This window comes from Lissotriton vulgaris, unplaced genomic scaffold, assembly GCF_964263255.1.
Source record: "Lissotriton vulgaris unplaced genomic scaffold, aLisVul1.2 SCAFFOLD_1364, whole genome shotgun sequence".
NCBI lineage: Eukaryota > Metazoa > Chordata > Amphibia > Caudata > Salamandridae > Lissotriton > Lissotriton vulgaris.
This window is the reverse complement of record NW_028248189.1, coordinates 455,882-473,284: the sequence shown is the minus strand read 5'-3', so window position 1 is coordinate 473,284 and position 17,403 is coordinate 455,882. Positions and strand designations below refer to the sequence as shown.

At 43.0% G+C, this 17,403-nt stretch overlaps 1 pseudogene; it reads left to right on the top strand.

The window, feature by feature from the left end:
• LOC147664892 (uncharacterized) overlaps positions 1-5,737 on the top strand; it is a 69,795-nt pseudogene extending 64,058 nt beyond the window's left edge.
• Positions 5,738-17,403: the final 11,666 nt, after the last annotated feature.

Genomic DNA, 17,403 nt, shown 5'->3' with positions numbered 1-17,403 from the left:
GGTTGGGTGCATACTGCCAAATTTGCAAGTGTCTATGCACCTTTACTTTTGTTCAACAAGAGTTCTGTCAATTGGACATTAGTCCAGGTGTTGTACACACCAATATACTTCCAGGTGTCACCTGCAGAAAAACCTTGGCTGGAAACTTTGGGATACCATGTGGCTTTACTTGTCTGCAAGATCAAAATCTCATTGTATCACACATTTTGATGGGATTAAGAATTGGGCACCTGTTTGGGTAAGACCATTTAATGGAACATCCCTGGTGTGTAACATACCTGAATGATATGTGGGACTCAATGTGAATTGGATGTGCTTAAAACTTTCACACACTAGTTACAACATCCCTAGGACATGTGATGATTCATTTGACCTTATGCCTTTTTCCTCTTCTTCCGAAACTTATTACAGAGACTGCTCAAGATAATAACCGGAACCTTTGCTTTGCCTCTATGATTCACATGAAATGGGTCGTAATATTTTCTAAGATCTATATAAAAGGTATGCCACATACATGTTATGTGAACCCAGTAAATACATTGTTTGGTCTCAAGTATAATGTTGCTGTTTTCAAAGTTAGGTAGCCAGTATAGTTTGATTTATTCTTCTGGCCTACAGATATACAAACCACCATATTTGAGGTCTCTGTGACCTGACCACTATGCACTGTAGATCAATGCAACTGCACTAAAATATTCAACACAAAATTTCAAAACAATTCTCACTTTTGTTCAAAAAAAATTCAAAAGGTATTATATGACAATATATACACTATTTATCAGACATGTGTACAACACAGTGCAATCCTTCGTGTTTGATAAGTTCATATACATTTATTTTAGAGGATCACATGACAATACATATATCCAAGATTTCTTCAAATTTCATTCTTGCCCAATGCATTTCGGGCCTGTGGCCCTTCTTCCGGGCTCAAATCTAAAGAAATGCAAAAACAACTATTAGAACATTGGAATGTTGGGAGCTCCATTGAAAACAACGGAGTGCTCCGGGCTTATAATGGCTGGTATAAGCCCGGAGCTCCAACATTCCAATGCTTCTTTGTTCACAACTCTGGCTGTGAACAAAGGCTTCAGGGAGCCTGAGGGGATTCCAATCCCCTCACGCTCCCTGAAGACTTTGTTTTTTATTGTTAGAACATTCTGTCCTCTAGTGGCAGAATGTTCTAATAGCTTCTCCCTTGTTAAAGGCCCTCGCCTTCGGCTTGGGCCTTTAACGCTGGAGAGGGCCTTTAATAGCGGGTATAGCCCTCTACGGCGGGCTATAAGGCTATATTATAACTCAATAACACACTCATTGTGCAGAGAATTCTAAATTATAAACATCTCAGTTGTTAGATTTGTACAACAACAGTATTATGTACATTTATACTTTCCCGCAGGGGAAGACAAGCATCTACATTTAATGGATTTAATACCAAGAGGGAAAATACCAAGAGAAAAATAAACAGTAAGGAACTGAATGAAAAACAAAATAAAGAGAAGAAACATGAAAACATAACTCTAAGGTGCCCTTATAGTGAAAGAATCCAACACCACTAATGACGTGACCAGCTATCCACTACCCGCTAAATGTCTCATACGCACTGAAGCAAGTTTGTAAAGATCACTCTGTAAGGAAAAAATGCAATCCAAATGAGCATGGGGTTATATAAAGTTACCCTCTCATCCCCGATTCAACAATAGTCACGACTTCAACACACCTGGAACTACCTCCAAAACCTCTTCTACCGATTCCTGGTCAGTAGTACTGGGTAGCCCAAAACTACTCAGATCGTAAGGGAACCACAAAAAAGTTCGCATGAGCCTTATTTTGCAACCCGGGGAAGAAACCACTTACCTCCTACGCGAGTATGCTCTCCTCACCGCTTAGTTTGCTGAAGTGGACTATATGACAAATGACTCACATCTCCATCTTCAAGACGTGTGACTAGTGACAGTGCTCGACTCTGTTTATGACTGCGAAATTACGCCGGAAGAGGAACGTACCCTGCGTCCTACAAGATGGAAAACTGACTCATCTGGATCGTAGGCGATAGTCGTAATAGACACCATAGACGTCTTAGGAACTGAACAGCCACAAGCGTATCGGCTATACGAATACCTCCTAGGTGGCAGAGAAACTCCCTCGATCACCTAAAGCAAACAACTTAGCCTAAATTAAAAAATATATATATTTGATAATAAAAATAAAATAAAAAATTAAATCAAAACCCCAGAAAAGGCAGAATAGAAAGAAGTGTATGTAAATGTACTCTTACTTAACATGAATCCCAATACATGTCATACATATATTGCAAAACAGATTCCACATAAGTTTGTAGTGTCAAAGGTAACAGCCATAGTAAATTTTCTCATTCAGACCCCTGAGGTCTTGTGTGTCAAGTCTCCTTATCCAGTAAATTTCTCTCTGGAGGTAGGATCTCATTAGATCCTTCAATGGGAACTGTGATACTTTCTCTATCAATTGAAACTTGAATTTTGCCATAGTGTGACGGGCCTATGCCCAATGTATTGCCAGGCTACTCGCTATGTTCTCGATTCTAATCGTGCTTTTGTGTTCTGACATACGTGTTTTACCTTTTCTTTCCATTTTTCCAACATACAGCAGTCCTTACGGACATTTTATGCAATAAATGATGTTCTGTGAATTACAATCTGAGTTGTGGTACAACTTTATCTGTAATTTGTTACCTACAATCACATTATTGCAATGCACACAATTTGAGAATTTCTTGGTGCCTTTAAACTCCTCAGTAGTTATTTTTGGTGTGGCTGTTAATATTTCCTTTAGGTTCCTTGATCAAGTGTAGGCATACAGAAGTTTGAGTGTAAATAAATCGTTGAAATCTGCCTCATTCTGTAAGAGTTCCCAACGCTTATTGATTATGCTCTCAATTTTTTTTGAATTTGTAGAAAGTTTAGAGACAAAAAATTGTCTTTCACATGGTTGTTTAGATCTTTTCCGCAACAGACAAGTTGAAAGACAAGTTTTTGCCATCACAATAAGGATATCTATTTAGTGCCTGATTTAGATCTTTGTGGTATAACAGCTGTCCCGCCATGGTGGTGGTCCTGTACTCCGCCGTTTCAACTCTCTTTTGTTCAATGTATTTAAATGCATGCAGGCTGTCTCACCGTCCGTGTTGACAGAGTGTTTCCCGCTGCATTCACGGCACACTGCCTCCAACACAGTGGACACCCATGCTGGTGAATACTACTCTGACGCTGTTAGGGCACTGAGTTCCTGCCGAACAGATTACAATTGCACAGTTGTGCTTGATGTCTACTAGCAGCTGTCTACTAGTGGCGGGTGTCTCAGACACGCTCAAACATGTACCATCACTATGGCCATTGAATTGATGCTAGGAGAACAACCTTATGTCAATTGGCAAAATGGAAACACCTGCATACCACACTATGGAACACACCCCATTTCGGACCATATTCCATTGCCATTTCAGCTCCACTACAAAGTGTGATCCCAGAGAGTCTGCCAGAGGAGTGAGCCATTTTGTTTTTCACTTTCCTTGGTTCCTGTCCCTTTTTCTTCATTCATTTGGTACCTTGTAGTTAATAATTGACTGATTTTCCTTTTGTGAGCAATGCCATGCCCCAGACACTGAGGGAGAATTGTCAGTCATAGTGGATGAAACCCTAAGAGTAAAGCCACAATTGTTTGGAGCCCAAGTCCAAAATACACCCCTATCACAGAAAAGGGAAATTTGGGCCAGAGTAGTTGACATGAGTGAATGCTGTAGCAAACAACCTGTGCACACAGGAGGAACTTAGGAAGAGGTGGAAGGACCTGTGGTGGAAGGTGTATTCCCTGGCCTCCAAGCGTCACATAGAGGCCCACAGGACTGTTAGGGGTTCTCCCAGGCACCCAATACTATTCATGCCCTGGGAGTAGAAGATCTTTCGGATCCTACATCCCGAAACCCTGGTGGGGTGGAGTCTGGTAAGGGACGCTGTGGAAAATCACTTTAAACCTCAATTTCCTGTTTGTTCTCAAATCAGCTGTTGCCAATGCCAGATTTTCCTAACACACAAACCTCAAAGTATCCGATAATTTTCATTGCTTCTATGAATGTATTGTGCTTCATCTAAGTTTACAGGTGTTAATCTCCATTACATGTCACATGATGGTATTGTGCCTGTAAGTGTAACAACAAAAATAACCCATTACCTAAATATGTATAAATATGTAAGTGTCTGGCCCTTTTCCACTGCATATTTTCCACAGGCATGTTACATTAACCATTTTGCATGTGTTGAGAAGTTGTCTTTGAAAGGACTACAACTACCATGATGCCCCGTTTCTGTTCTAAAAAAAATTGCTATATCATGTTGCTCATTCTCTCTTTCCTAACAGATTTCAACACATGGTAAATTGTCATGTAGTGATCAGAACCTTTTCAATGTTCTCTAATGAAATTAGTGTGTGTTGTTTTCTGAATGTTGTCCTGTATCACTCAAAAAATTGTACTGAAGTCATGAGTTTCAGTCGTCAAACTGTGTTGACACAAAATTTGTCATGTACGCAAATGACTAAACTGAATACAAGTAGTACTTACACCTATTAGTGCTGCAATGTTCACATGATGACTAATACCAAACATCCATACAAGTAGTGGAAATGGCTGTTTTGCAGTCAACTAGGCCTTGAAAATATCCATTATATATTCCATGTCTCCATTGTGTTGGGCTGAATGGTTGGGAGATGTCATCTATACTCACTAATTACTTCATGAACATTTCAGGATATCTGATTACCTGCTGATTTGAAGTTCTACTGTTTGAAATAGAAAAAAGGTTTGGGTAATATTTTTAATACCATTGGAAGCTATTTATCGCAATAATCTACATTATTTGTTTTAAAAGATTTGAATGTACAATACACACTTTTTTCATAAGAATGTTCTCCATTTCTCAATAGGTCAAACTGGCTGACCACACTGGCAAGTTCCAACCACTAAGGGACCCTCCACTTCAACCCAGGATCAAGCCTTCAGTGAGGACAGCACTCCTGGTGATATGGAGGAGCTTGAGGAGCCTGGTACATCTGGTCAATCTGGCCCGACAGATTGAGGTGACACTCCCTGCACCCATACCAACCACTCCTACCCCAGCTGTGACACCTCAGAAACATGAAGACTCCACATCCAGTGTCCCTCCCACTATGGCACCGATAGTATGCCCCCCCAGTCCCGCGTGTTGTTGAGACCACACCACCACCAACTCCAGCTCATCTAGGAACCAGTAAGATAGGGCACACTAGATCAAGGGCACAGGGTAGTGGGGTTATGGGTCATGGGAAGGTGTTTGTGGGCCAGGGTACTGAGTCCACTGGGGTCACTGACACCCAGACCACCATCGACCAAGTCTTGGGAGTCTACCATCAGTCTCAAAACACGATGGGCCAGGTACTCACTGAGCTGTGGGTGATGAAGCAGTGGCAGAGGGAGTTCAACCAACAGATGGAGGCCCATAATTCCAATATGAGCTCCCTGATTGGTGTGCTACAGGACATTTACACCCTCATGTGCAGAGCTTATCCAGCACCATCTACCCCTTTCTGTGGTCCTACCACATCAAAGCCATTTATATCAGCTACAGCCACAGGAAGAGAGGCCCTGCCACCAAAAGAACCCACTGCACCCCCAGCACCTCCAGCTGGGGATCCCCCCACACTAGGGGACATCCAAACAAATCAGTAGGAGGTGAGGATGGCAAGACCTCTGCCACTGCCGGCAAGACACCTCAACACTAATCTCAAGGACTCTGAAACAAAGACTACGAAGAGAAAATGGAGTATAAATATTGGACCTTAGACCCGAGAACTTTGAATTACTTCTGGACTAAGAGGACCCTGCCAAGAAGAAGAGCTGAAAAGCTGCCAGGAGGAGTACTGCCCCTTTGCTATGTGTTGCTTTGCTCGGTTGGCCTGCATTTGCGGCTTCTGCCTGTGGGCAGTGGAAAGAACTAGACTTTTTTCCTTGCTGTGGTATCCTGCTTAAGAAGATTCTCCAAGGGATTCAAGTAGAGCTTCCCCTCTGTTTTGAAGTCTCAGGGACACTAAAACGTCACCTACAACTTGCTAAACAACACCCGGATTTTACTGCTGGACTCCTAATTGCCGGAGGGTGCCAATTCCAGTTCCTGGGTCCTTGCAATTGTGTGGTTGGTGCTGGAACCCCTAGAAAAACAAAACTGACTCCGTCGGTGCCGGAGCCAGTGATGCCCCGACTTGCATTGAGGCCGTGGGCACAGCTCGTGAAGTGCACGATGCACCGACCTGCCTGCACCGCAGTTCTAATGACTGTTGCTGCCTTCAAGGCATTGACATCCCTGACATCAGCACTCTCACCGACACCTTTCGCCGCCAGCGCCTGCATCTCATTACCCCGGAGCCGATAACCGATGTGGGTGACTTTCCAGACACATCTACACCCCACTGTCAAATGGAACCGAAGCCTCAACCCAATGCCGCATTACCTCCCCTGCCAGCCCTACCTCAACACCTCACCTCCTCGTGAACTCAACACCTTGCCTCCAGTGTGGCAGTAAGGAACTGGCTTTGCCTTGGCCTCGACGACTCACCTCCGTGATGTCGTCCCCCTTCTGTTGACTGTTTCCAAGGTACTGTTACTTGATGGTCATGTGACTAAATGGCTGGACCACACGCCTCACAGTCGGTGTCATATTTTGGATTTGTACAACCAGCACTCAGACGATGAGGGTATTGAATTGTGTGCACAATCAGAAAATTCAACAAGTCATAACTCTTTATCTGCCTTCATTCAAAAGTGGTTCCTTATTTGTTACAGTTCACCGTCCAAAAAACTGCTCATATAAATTACAATAAGAGCACCCCAAGGAGCATCCCAAAGTCCTATCTCATATCATAAGCCAAAATTAAGCAAGTAAACAATAACCAATAATGTATAAGTTCCAAACAGGTTTATTTCATCAATGTCTTGAATGGTTTTTAACTATTTCGGCATCCTTCAAAGAACACAAGTCCACAAATATATTATGCGATATTCACACAAGAACAGTTCCTTGACTTGACTTTAAGAAATAATCATCGAACATAGCCTACGCGTTTCGTCCCATCCGGGACTTCATCAGGGCTGTAAAAACAAAAAAGAACAAAAATCACTATGTTTGTCATCAGAACAGGAAACCAAAGATCATAAAAAATTAGGTAAATCCCAAAACTGTTATATAGGTGCCCTACCTATATACCATTCTACTCATCAATAAAGATGTCCTAATTACATATATTGCATTCCTTTCACAAGATCCTGCCTATATCACAATCTAAAATACAATCATTATCAGAAAAAAGGACCTCAGTACAATGAACAGTGAAATATCAGTTTACAGTAGTCATCGGTATAAATATTCGTAATGTCAGTAATCACTCAAAAAATCCCACCTTAAACTTAGTGTCAAATGCAAACAATATAAATCTTCTGATTAATTAATATTCTTTACTCCTAAAAATCCACACTCAGCTCAGTCTATGGAGATATCCCCGAAGAAGTAACACAAGAAAGAAAATAGAGGGAGTACTATTAAACACTAAAATATAAAAAAGACGACATGTCACAATTTACTACAAAGCCTGGTATATTGCACTGACCTTATATTAAATGCAGATGCCTAATAATATGTAAATGCTATCTTGTTTGTATGTATGATCAACGAAACTTTGCCACCAGTCCCAAAAAATCGGTAAAGTCCTGTAATCAAATAAAGTAATTCTAAATTATTACCCTTCAACTTCGTATAATATATAGTCAATGAGTCTCATCACCTAAAGTGAACGCTCACCTTTTGTAAGAAAAAACAGAGGTTGCTCGTATATACCCAATCTAATATTCTACGTCCTGTTGACTCGTTTAAAACCTGGTAAGTATAAGAAGAAAGTAAAAGCCTATCAGCCACTGTAATGTGGAAATGAAAATTAGTACACTAACACTGGGAAGTCTAGAATAACTATGTTAAAACATCGCCTCCAAGTAATGCGGCTTGGTTTTACCTCCAAAATGTATAAATTAGATTCCCACAAACAATAGTCCTCCTGCATCCATGTTCAATCCACAAGTAGTATATCCAACCTATTTTCAGGTAGCAACCTACGGTATTAAAAAAAAGGGGGAGCCCTGTAACTAACAAAATATCACTGACATAATCCCTCCTAATCGTCTCAGTTGTAGCGGAGTGCTCACCTTCTTGTTCAAACAAACATCTTAACGTCCCGACGGCTGGTCCGATAAATCCCTCCGTAACTCGAAACTGTTTCTACCACCATATTTAAAGGGCCTACCTGCCAATCAAATATTACCGTCCATTTCACGTGGTATAACCGCGAAAACGCGCCACAGTTCCCTATCAGGTCCGTCACCGGAAATACTATCTGACGGACCAATCCCCAACTAGAATGCCAAATCTCCATACCCAGAATCTGATGTCCGTCTCCGCACTGGAAATACATTATTCTATTTCCTGTATAAACAAAAAAAATAACTCTATTTCCTATGTGTTAGAGGTAATCTGATCGTACCTTACTAAAAAATCTAATTCATAATTCGACTATATGAATATAAATGACCACAACGGGAAACTGATAAGCTCATAATAATTCTAAACATGAGTCACTATCATGTGAGCTTTATTGAAAATAAACTATGTATTAAAACATACCCGTTTGGACTATTAAACATACAAAAACCCTCATTAGGGTCCATCTAAAGCGCAATACTAAAAAGTATCACGGTATCATGGTTATAATTGTATTTATTCCCACCCAACATACAAAAAGAACAAATATTAGTAAAATACATATTCCTATGAGGGAGACGGGCCAAGGATCCTATATTCGTAACATGAAGGGAATTTCTACAATGCGGCTCAAAATATTACCTAAGCTGAGTTTCCTAGGCTACAGTATCAAAAAAGATCACATTCATATTCTTTTCCATATTTCTATCTATACAAAAGAAAGTGAGTAATCCAGTATCTCATTTATTGTAAAAAATAATGTAGTTCCGAATCACTGTTCAACCCTAGCTTAACCGTTCTGCAACGGCTAATCCACTTGGCTTCTTGTTGTCTGATGTCTAATTCCCAGTCCCCTCCTCTACTTTTCTGCAAAATTTTCTGAATCCCATGAAACTTACATTTCTTTTCTGCACTGTGGTTCAATCTCATGTGTTCAAAGAGCGGTGACTTAGGATCTTGATTAACGATTGCTCTTCTATGTTCCTGTATCCTGGTTTTGAGATTCCTTTTAGTGCTCCCAATATAAATCTTGGAGCAAGCACAAATAATCGCGTAAATGACGCCTGTACTATTACAATTAATACATTATTTTATCCGATAAGTTCTGTCAGTGTTAAATTGAAATTCCCTGATTCGATTAATCCCTAAATGGCATATGCTACAAGATCCGCACACATAAAAACCTGTGGGGGGTAACGGGATCCAGTTGGCGGTCAAATTTTTGGAGGGTTCAATGTAATTTCTCATAATTAGATTACCCACCGTGGGGCTCCTCCTATAGATAATTCTCGGTTTTTCTCCAATATTACCTACTAGTCCTGGGACCCCTTGAAGCATATGCCAGTTCTTTTTAAGAATCCTGAAAATCTTTTCTTTTTGGCAATTGGAAGTCGTTATCAATGCCAATGGTCTTTGAGTCTCAACTTTATTTTTAGGGACTAATGTTGTTTCTCTTCGCATATTTACAATTCTCTTAGATGCTTTATCTAAAACTTTTTTCTTATAGCCCTTAAATCTCAACCTGTTATTTAGTTTATTCAGTTCCTCATAGAAACAATCTTCAGTGCTACAGTTTCTGTGGATCCTGACCATTTCACAAAATGGAATTCCATTGATTACTGATGGAGGGTGTGCGCTATCAGCTCTCAAAATGGAATTTGTCGCTGTACTTTTCCTGAAAAGTCTACTTTTAATAGCTTCACCCTCAGTAAACAGTTCCACATCCAAACATTAAATGCTCTTTTCTTGAAAATTTAAAGTCAGTGTGACATTAAAGTCATTGTTATTTAAATATTCCAAGTAATCCCTCATGTTCTGCTGAGTGCCCCTCCACAACAGCAAAATATCATCATTGAACCAGCACCAAAAAAGGACACGGTCAGTCCAATTAGCGGCCCTGTGGCCCCAGGCGTGCTCCCTCTCAAACCAACCCATAAAAAGGTTGGCGTAAGAGGGGGCAAACCTGGAGTCCATCGCCGAGCCCTGTATTTGATGAAACCATTCATTCTGAAATAGAAAGAAATTGTTCTTGAGAATAATGGAACTCATTTCCATAATCATATTAGAATGCTCAATTAAGCTAGCACTCCTGCTCCCTAGAAAATGTTTAAGCGCTTGTTCTCCTTTTTCATTATTGATACAGGTATATAACCCTACAACATCTAAGGTGACAAAGCTCATGCCTTCTTCCCATTTCACATTCTCCAATTTATTTAGGACGTCCATAGTATCCCTTACATATGATGGTAAATTGTGTACTAAGGGTTTGAGAAAATTGTCAACGTATTCAGACAAATGTTCCGTGAGACTCCCTATCCCTGAAACAATTGGCCTGCCAGGTGGATTCATTCTGGATTTATGTACTTTTGGTAAGGTGTAAATAAAGGGATAAGAAGGATTAGTGACTTTCAAGTACTTATATTCCGCATCATCTAATAATCCTACTTCCTTCCAAGAAAATAAATGTTCCGAAATGCCTCACAGAGCATCTCCAGTGGGATTGCACCTGAGTTTCCGATAACAATTTTGATCTGATAGTTGTCTCATAATTTCCTGACAATAATCTATTTTATTTTGAACGACTATATTGCCCCCCTTGTCCGCTTCTCTAATGACGATACTGTCATCATTCCTAAGGTTTTTAAGGGCACATCGTTCTTGCCATGTCAAATTATCATGCCATTTGGTTTTACGACATTTAGATTCCAAATCCTCCATTCTATGGAATTCCTCTAAAGTTTTCTGTACAAACAAGTCTATAGCAGCAAACTGCGGTCCCTTGGGTTTAAATTTTGACATCGGATGTAATCCACTAGTACAGCTGTAATCAGTTTCTGCCCCCAGTAGATTAGCCACATCATCAATACCATACATTTCCCCTTCAGTCAAAGACATTAATAATTGAACCTCACGAACATGAGAAATGGTCATTTCAGAGGTTTTAATTACTGATTTTACATTGACATTTTTGTCCAATACAGCAAAGAAACTTTTCAACTTCAGCAGTCGATAAAACTTAAATAAATAAATCTTCAAATCTTTATAATTACAAACATTTAGAGGACAAAATGATAAACCTTTTTTGAGAACAGAAATTTCACTCTCATTTAATGTTCTATTGGACAGGTTAATTACTTCTAGTTCATACAAAGCCAAATCCTCTTCAACCTGTTCCCTATCAGTCCTATTATCTATTTCCTGGCCTTGTCTTGGCTCCTGGTACCCATCCTGAAACCTCCTGTGTTTTTTCTCCTCCCCCATCTTGCCCTCCTAAAGCTTTCCGTTTCCCTTTCTTTATTCTTGTAATTTCCTCCAAAAAAGATTTTTGATTTGTGCCTGTCACGATGTCGTAAAAGCCTCAGTTGGAGCTATATGTTTCTACCAGTTTTATTTTTGCAATAATCATTCTAAAAAGTGATATCTTGATATATGAAAGTTTGATTTTTGTCATTTTGTTCTTGTTTGGTAATGGTAAAGATACTTTATTTTTCTAAACTGCTGTGGTGTCCATTTGCAGTGTTTTTACTGTGTTACTGTGTGGTTTTGTACAAATTCTTTAGACATTGCCTTGAGTTAAGCCTGTCTGCTCATGTCAAGCTAGCAAGGGGTTGAGCAGGGGTTATCTAAGTGTGTAATCCCCTTACCCTGACTAGAAGATAATGTCCCTAGTTAAACTAGGTGCATAACTGCCATCTAGGGGCCCATTTCTGACATTGGTTGTCAGCGGTGAGGATTAAACTTGTATTTGTGCTTGACCCACAGTAATTGATGTACACTTATTTTATTTATTGAAAGAGTTTGGTATAGTGTGAACATGACCACAGGGAGTAGCAGAGTGTGTTACAGAGTTGCAGTAACACAGGATAAAAGAAATATAAACAAAAACACATTGGACACATTCTCTTCACATGCGGAAAGGATCAGGCATTTGATGGAGAGAGCATCCGGGGGTGCTTGGGAATGGTCTTCGACTGGTTCCAGCGGAATAGTCTGAAGGCCAACTCCAGCAAGTCGGAGGTTTTATTCTTCGGCTGCGCCACCGACCCTGAGTGGCAGGAATGGGGCCGTTGGATATGTGTCCTCCTGCACAGTCATCGCTGGTTGCCAAAAACCTTGGAGTCAAGCTGGACAATAAGCTTATGTTGAGAGCGCATGTTCTTGGTCTGGCTGGCACCTGTTTTGGCATCTTGAAGATGCTCCGCAAGTTTTTACCACTGCTTTCTGTGGAACACAGGCGGATCACTGTGCAAGCCCCTATTGGATCCAGGTTGGACTATGCGAATGCCCTCTTTCTAGGTCTCCCGGATTATTTGGTCCAGCGCCTGCAGGTGGCGCAGAACTCTGCTGCTCGTGCCATTTTTGGCTTTCACAGGCGAGCATGAGGTTCTGGGCTGCTGCAGAAGCTTCACTGGCTGCCCATCCGGAAGCGGATCATGTTTAAATCGTTGACGCTGATGCATAAAGCACTTTTTGGCTCAGGCGCTAGGTATTTGCAACGGAGGCTGTCCTTTTACCGTCCAGCCCGCTCACTGCGGTCAGAATCTCTTTTCATGGCCGTGGTTCCGCGTGTGAGAAAGGCCCGCACTGGGGGTCGCTCCTTTAGCTTCAAGGCCCCTCAGCTTTGGAATTCGCTTCCGATGGTTTTACGTAGCACCTCTAATTTGCTTCAGTTCAGGAAGAGCCTAAAGACTTGGCTTTTTAACCTCTAGGCCTTCTACTTTCTCCCCTTTTTGCTTTGTGGTCTGTTATTTGTCTGTTGTGTTATTTACACTGAGCTACATGTGGAAAGCGCCGGGACACTCTTTTAGAGTAGCCGTGCGCTATATAAACACAATATAACATAACATAACATAATACGAAGAGGCCAAAAAACTACCATAGCAGTAATAACAGTTCAATAAACACAAGAGTAAGATAGCGAGACCTAGGAGGACCTGGGGGTCTGGCCCACAAATGTATTCATCAAAATCTCTTTAACTTCCTAACACTTCAATAAGGACAAGATTGAGATAGCAAGACCTAGGGTGAACTGGGGATCTAGCCCAGACATTTCTTCATCAGAATATCTTTGAAGGAAGTCATGGAATTATTCAGTCATCTATATCAGGTGGCAGGGAATTCCAAACTCTTGGTGCAATACCTTAGAATGCTTGATTGTAGGTTTTCTTTTTCTGGAACTTCTGTGGCTAGAATAGTAAAGTACTGGAGCCCCTAGAGAATACTGAGCCCCCAGAGAGCTCAAGTTTTTGCACAAGATATAATGGAGTGTTGTAAGGGAAAGCTTTGTGGGTCATGCATGCAATTTTTAGATGAATCTTTGAATCTTAAGGGAGCCAATTTAGTGATTTCAGCTCAGGCGTGATGTGATGATAGCATTTGGAGCCTGTAAGGAGCTTTGCAGTGGAATTGAGAGAGACCTTAAGTGGCGCCATCTTCGATCTAGGAAGTCCACATAGGGTTGCGCTACCATAATCCAGTTTAGCGATCACTAGTGCTTGCACCTCAATCTTGAGGTCGTGGTGGGGGACGAACGGTTTATTTTCCTTAGGATACTCAATTACAAGTTCACTCCTTTTGTGAGAGCACTAATGTGCTTCTGCATGTTCATATGCTTATCCAGGATTATTCCTAGAGAGCTTGTGGAATCGATGACGGAATCGATGATATTTTGAGTGCAGTTGGCGGCTGTAAGTTGATGCAACCATTTTGCATGTAATGTCTGGAGCCTGTTTGTCTGGGGTGAGAGGAGGGATTCAGTTTTGAGAGTGTTTAATTTCATGTGATTGAATGTCAGCCAACTATGCGTTTCCTGAAGTACTGAGTTGAGAGACCTGATGTCCTCTGGGGAGGAGACTTTCAGGTACAGTTGAGTGTCATCAGCATACATGTGATAGTGGATGTTGGACAATTTCAGGATTTCTGGTCCCCCTTTTTCCACTGACAACCCCAAAAGCCTCAACTGGTTAATCAGTCTCCGTCTAACCCCTCTCCACTCTCTTTGGGGTTCATGGCTGCAGTCCACCGCCCCACCTCCTCCACACGGCCCATTTCTCCTTGGCTGCCCTATCCCAGAGCGACCTCAATTGGCTCCCCCGCCCACCGCCTGAGCCGACTTCCGCCTTTTAGCTCTTCGCCCACCACGCATCTCCTAGGAAACGCCAGCCACAATCGAGCATTCAGCCGATTATACGCAGAGGAGAGGTATGTTCCTGGCTCCCGCCATTTACGTAGCCTAATCTCGATCAACTGTACCCAGTTCCTAACGACGCATCTCCCAACAGATTCACTCCCCCGAGATCGATCACTTCGGGATCGACTTACTTGATGCCCCAGACCGTGATCATCCTTCCCATACAGGCCGGCAACCACGGGTAAGTTCACACGGAGATTCCTCCGCTTGTCCCCGACCACTGTTTTTCGTCACCCCCAGTCTCACCGGCCTTTCCCCACTTTCTCGCAGCATGCCCGGCCTTTGAGATACGCACCGGCTTCTCCACAGAGAACCCTCCGCTGCCATTGGACTCCACAGCGGACCATTGCTGTCACCGGTAAGACCTCGTCCCACCACCCCGCGCTTTCTCCTCCCTCACTTATCCAGCCACACACCCTGTTCCACGCATCCCTCCCTTCCCCCGGACCGTCACCGCCCATAGTTTCCCCTTGGAATTGTTTGCCTTAGCTTGCGATCGGCCATTCCACACATCCGCTCCCACGGCGACTTAACCATCTATGCCTCCCAGTCGCTCCACTCACAGCCCTACACGGCCATCGCGCTCACCCTCCGCCTCCCCTCACGACACCCCTCTGATTCACCCCACCATGCCTGTCTCAACACGGGCCACTCGAACTCTGTAGTATCTCACCATCCACCCGTCGTGCCAGCGACTCCCCACACTTGCCGGCGTGCCAATTGCCAACTCACATCCTTTCCCCCCCACCCCTTTTTCCACCTCCCCCCACACCTCCCCTCCCCCTTACCCGCCGAAGCTGCCCAAGAGCCTCTTTCTGCTCCATTCCAATCCATAGAGCAGTCATTCCCTCTCACCCTCGCCCCCAGCTACCACTGAGTCTCACGTCCCCAACCCCCACTGCCCGCCCCTATTCAGTATCACGCTCCTACCGGTTGCCCACCATCCTCATTCTCTTCCTCTCATTTACCCCCTTGCACAGCACTGTCTTCAACCCATCCTTGTCCTGAAGATGAACCTGAGTTTTGTGGATCGAAACGCCGTCGACACACCAGCGCAATCATAGGCGCACAAAGTGGTTCATGAAAAATGAAATAGAATTGTGATAAAACCTGACCCGCTCAATCAATCAGAACCACACTGTGATAACTACTCACTGTATATATCTCTACACTAGTCACCTTGCACCGTTCACACTGCTCACACTGTCACCAGAGCTGCTACCTTGGTTTTCACTCACAAACCACGAGCACCTTGTGCCACTTGGGTTAATCCAATTATTTTCATTTATGTACTACAGTGCTGTTATAACTGTATTATCCACCTTGTTTCCTTACCAATTTTCATGAAATTGTTTCTATAAATGATGCCAAGAGCACATACTATAACCAAATGGAGTCTCCTTGTTTTTCCTTGTGGATAATGTTGCTTGCTTGCTTAATATTTGCCTATGAATTATACCAGTTTAGATATCTTTTGTTTATATGGATTATTTGGAAAGCAAGCATATAGGACAGTAAGAGGGTAGAGGCAAGGCTCAAGAGCGGAAGCTGAGAGGCAATGATCACCTCTAAGACTCCTGGACCTCATGATCACTTACAAACCATAAAGCTCCCTCCAATTAGTGGGATAGGCACTGCTAGAGCTCATGAATCAGTCAGTAAGAACATGAAAAAGGAAGGCAATGTGGAGAAAGCAGCGTGTTCAAGGATGTGATTAGGATGAGGCTGACCTATCCAAGATAGCTGTCCTTCTTGGGGGTATAACAGTACTCTTTCAAGTTCTATGGCCCTAAGGACAGATTCAGGTCAAGAGAGAGCAGCGAGTGTCTCTTCTATATCTAGTGAAGCAAGCACTATCTCAGTCATTATGAGCAAGAAGAGCAATGAGTGCTTCTTCTATTTATATGTTTCAAGCTCAACTCTTGGAGGCATAAAATGGCCACGTTGTGGGAGGGAAAATGGCTGCCAGTGAAATTTCGCCTGAAAAAGGATATCCCAGAAAACATCCAGAGCCGGGTACATCAAGCGTGATGCTATGATACAGCACCGAGAAGGCAGTGTACAGCTCGACAAGTAGTCTCCCACGATATGCCCTCAATGGAGGAGACAACGAGGCAGTGCGCTCAAGAAGTATCGCCCCACTGGTCGAAACTTAATCTTTCGAAAACCCACTTCAAATGAGCTAGAGTTGGCATTACGCCATTCAGAAGCTCATTGGAGGAGGGGGTGTGAAGCTGAGGAGACCGGGAATCCTCCAGCAGGAGATGATGAAGGGAGGCAGGGAGTCTCCAGCAAGGTGTGTTCCGGGGGGGAGGGGATCAGACATGCCTCAGTTCAATACTCTTTTGCAGCCAGAGGCCCCCCACCCCTCCAGTGTGGCCCGACCAGCCCTCAGAGAGCAATGGGTGTCATAGTGTTGATGCGGGAGATAGCAGCCTCTTGCTGAGCTCCGTAAGCACAGCTCTCCCAGGGCCTCCTTGCTGGAGCCAGCAGCCTTCAGCACTCACAGTATCCCTGGCCAGTAAACCTCAATGTCTGCTGAGTTCAGGTCCGGTACGCAGACCCGGGTGACCCGGGCCAGCCCCTCTCCAAGTACTCACCAAACCAGGTCAGCCAGCTTGTGGGTGCTAGAGCCAGCCGTCCTCTGCACTTGCAGAATCCCCGGGCAGCAAGCTACTAGTATTCTATTAGTATAGTGCAGACCATTATGTGGCCACATACTGTTTTTACCTTTTATGTTCTCTGGTGTCCTCTTGGAATTGTTGTAGATACTTGGAACTCTGGTCAGTGGTTGCTGTACCTGTGAGGCCTTGACAGAATGGAAATCAACTTATGGAACTTGTATATCCATAAAATGAGGGAGCTAAAAGCCTTCTGTAAGGAAAGGGGACTGGTACTGAGGAG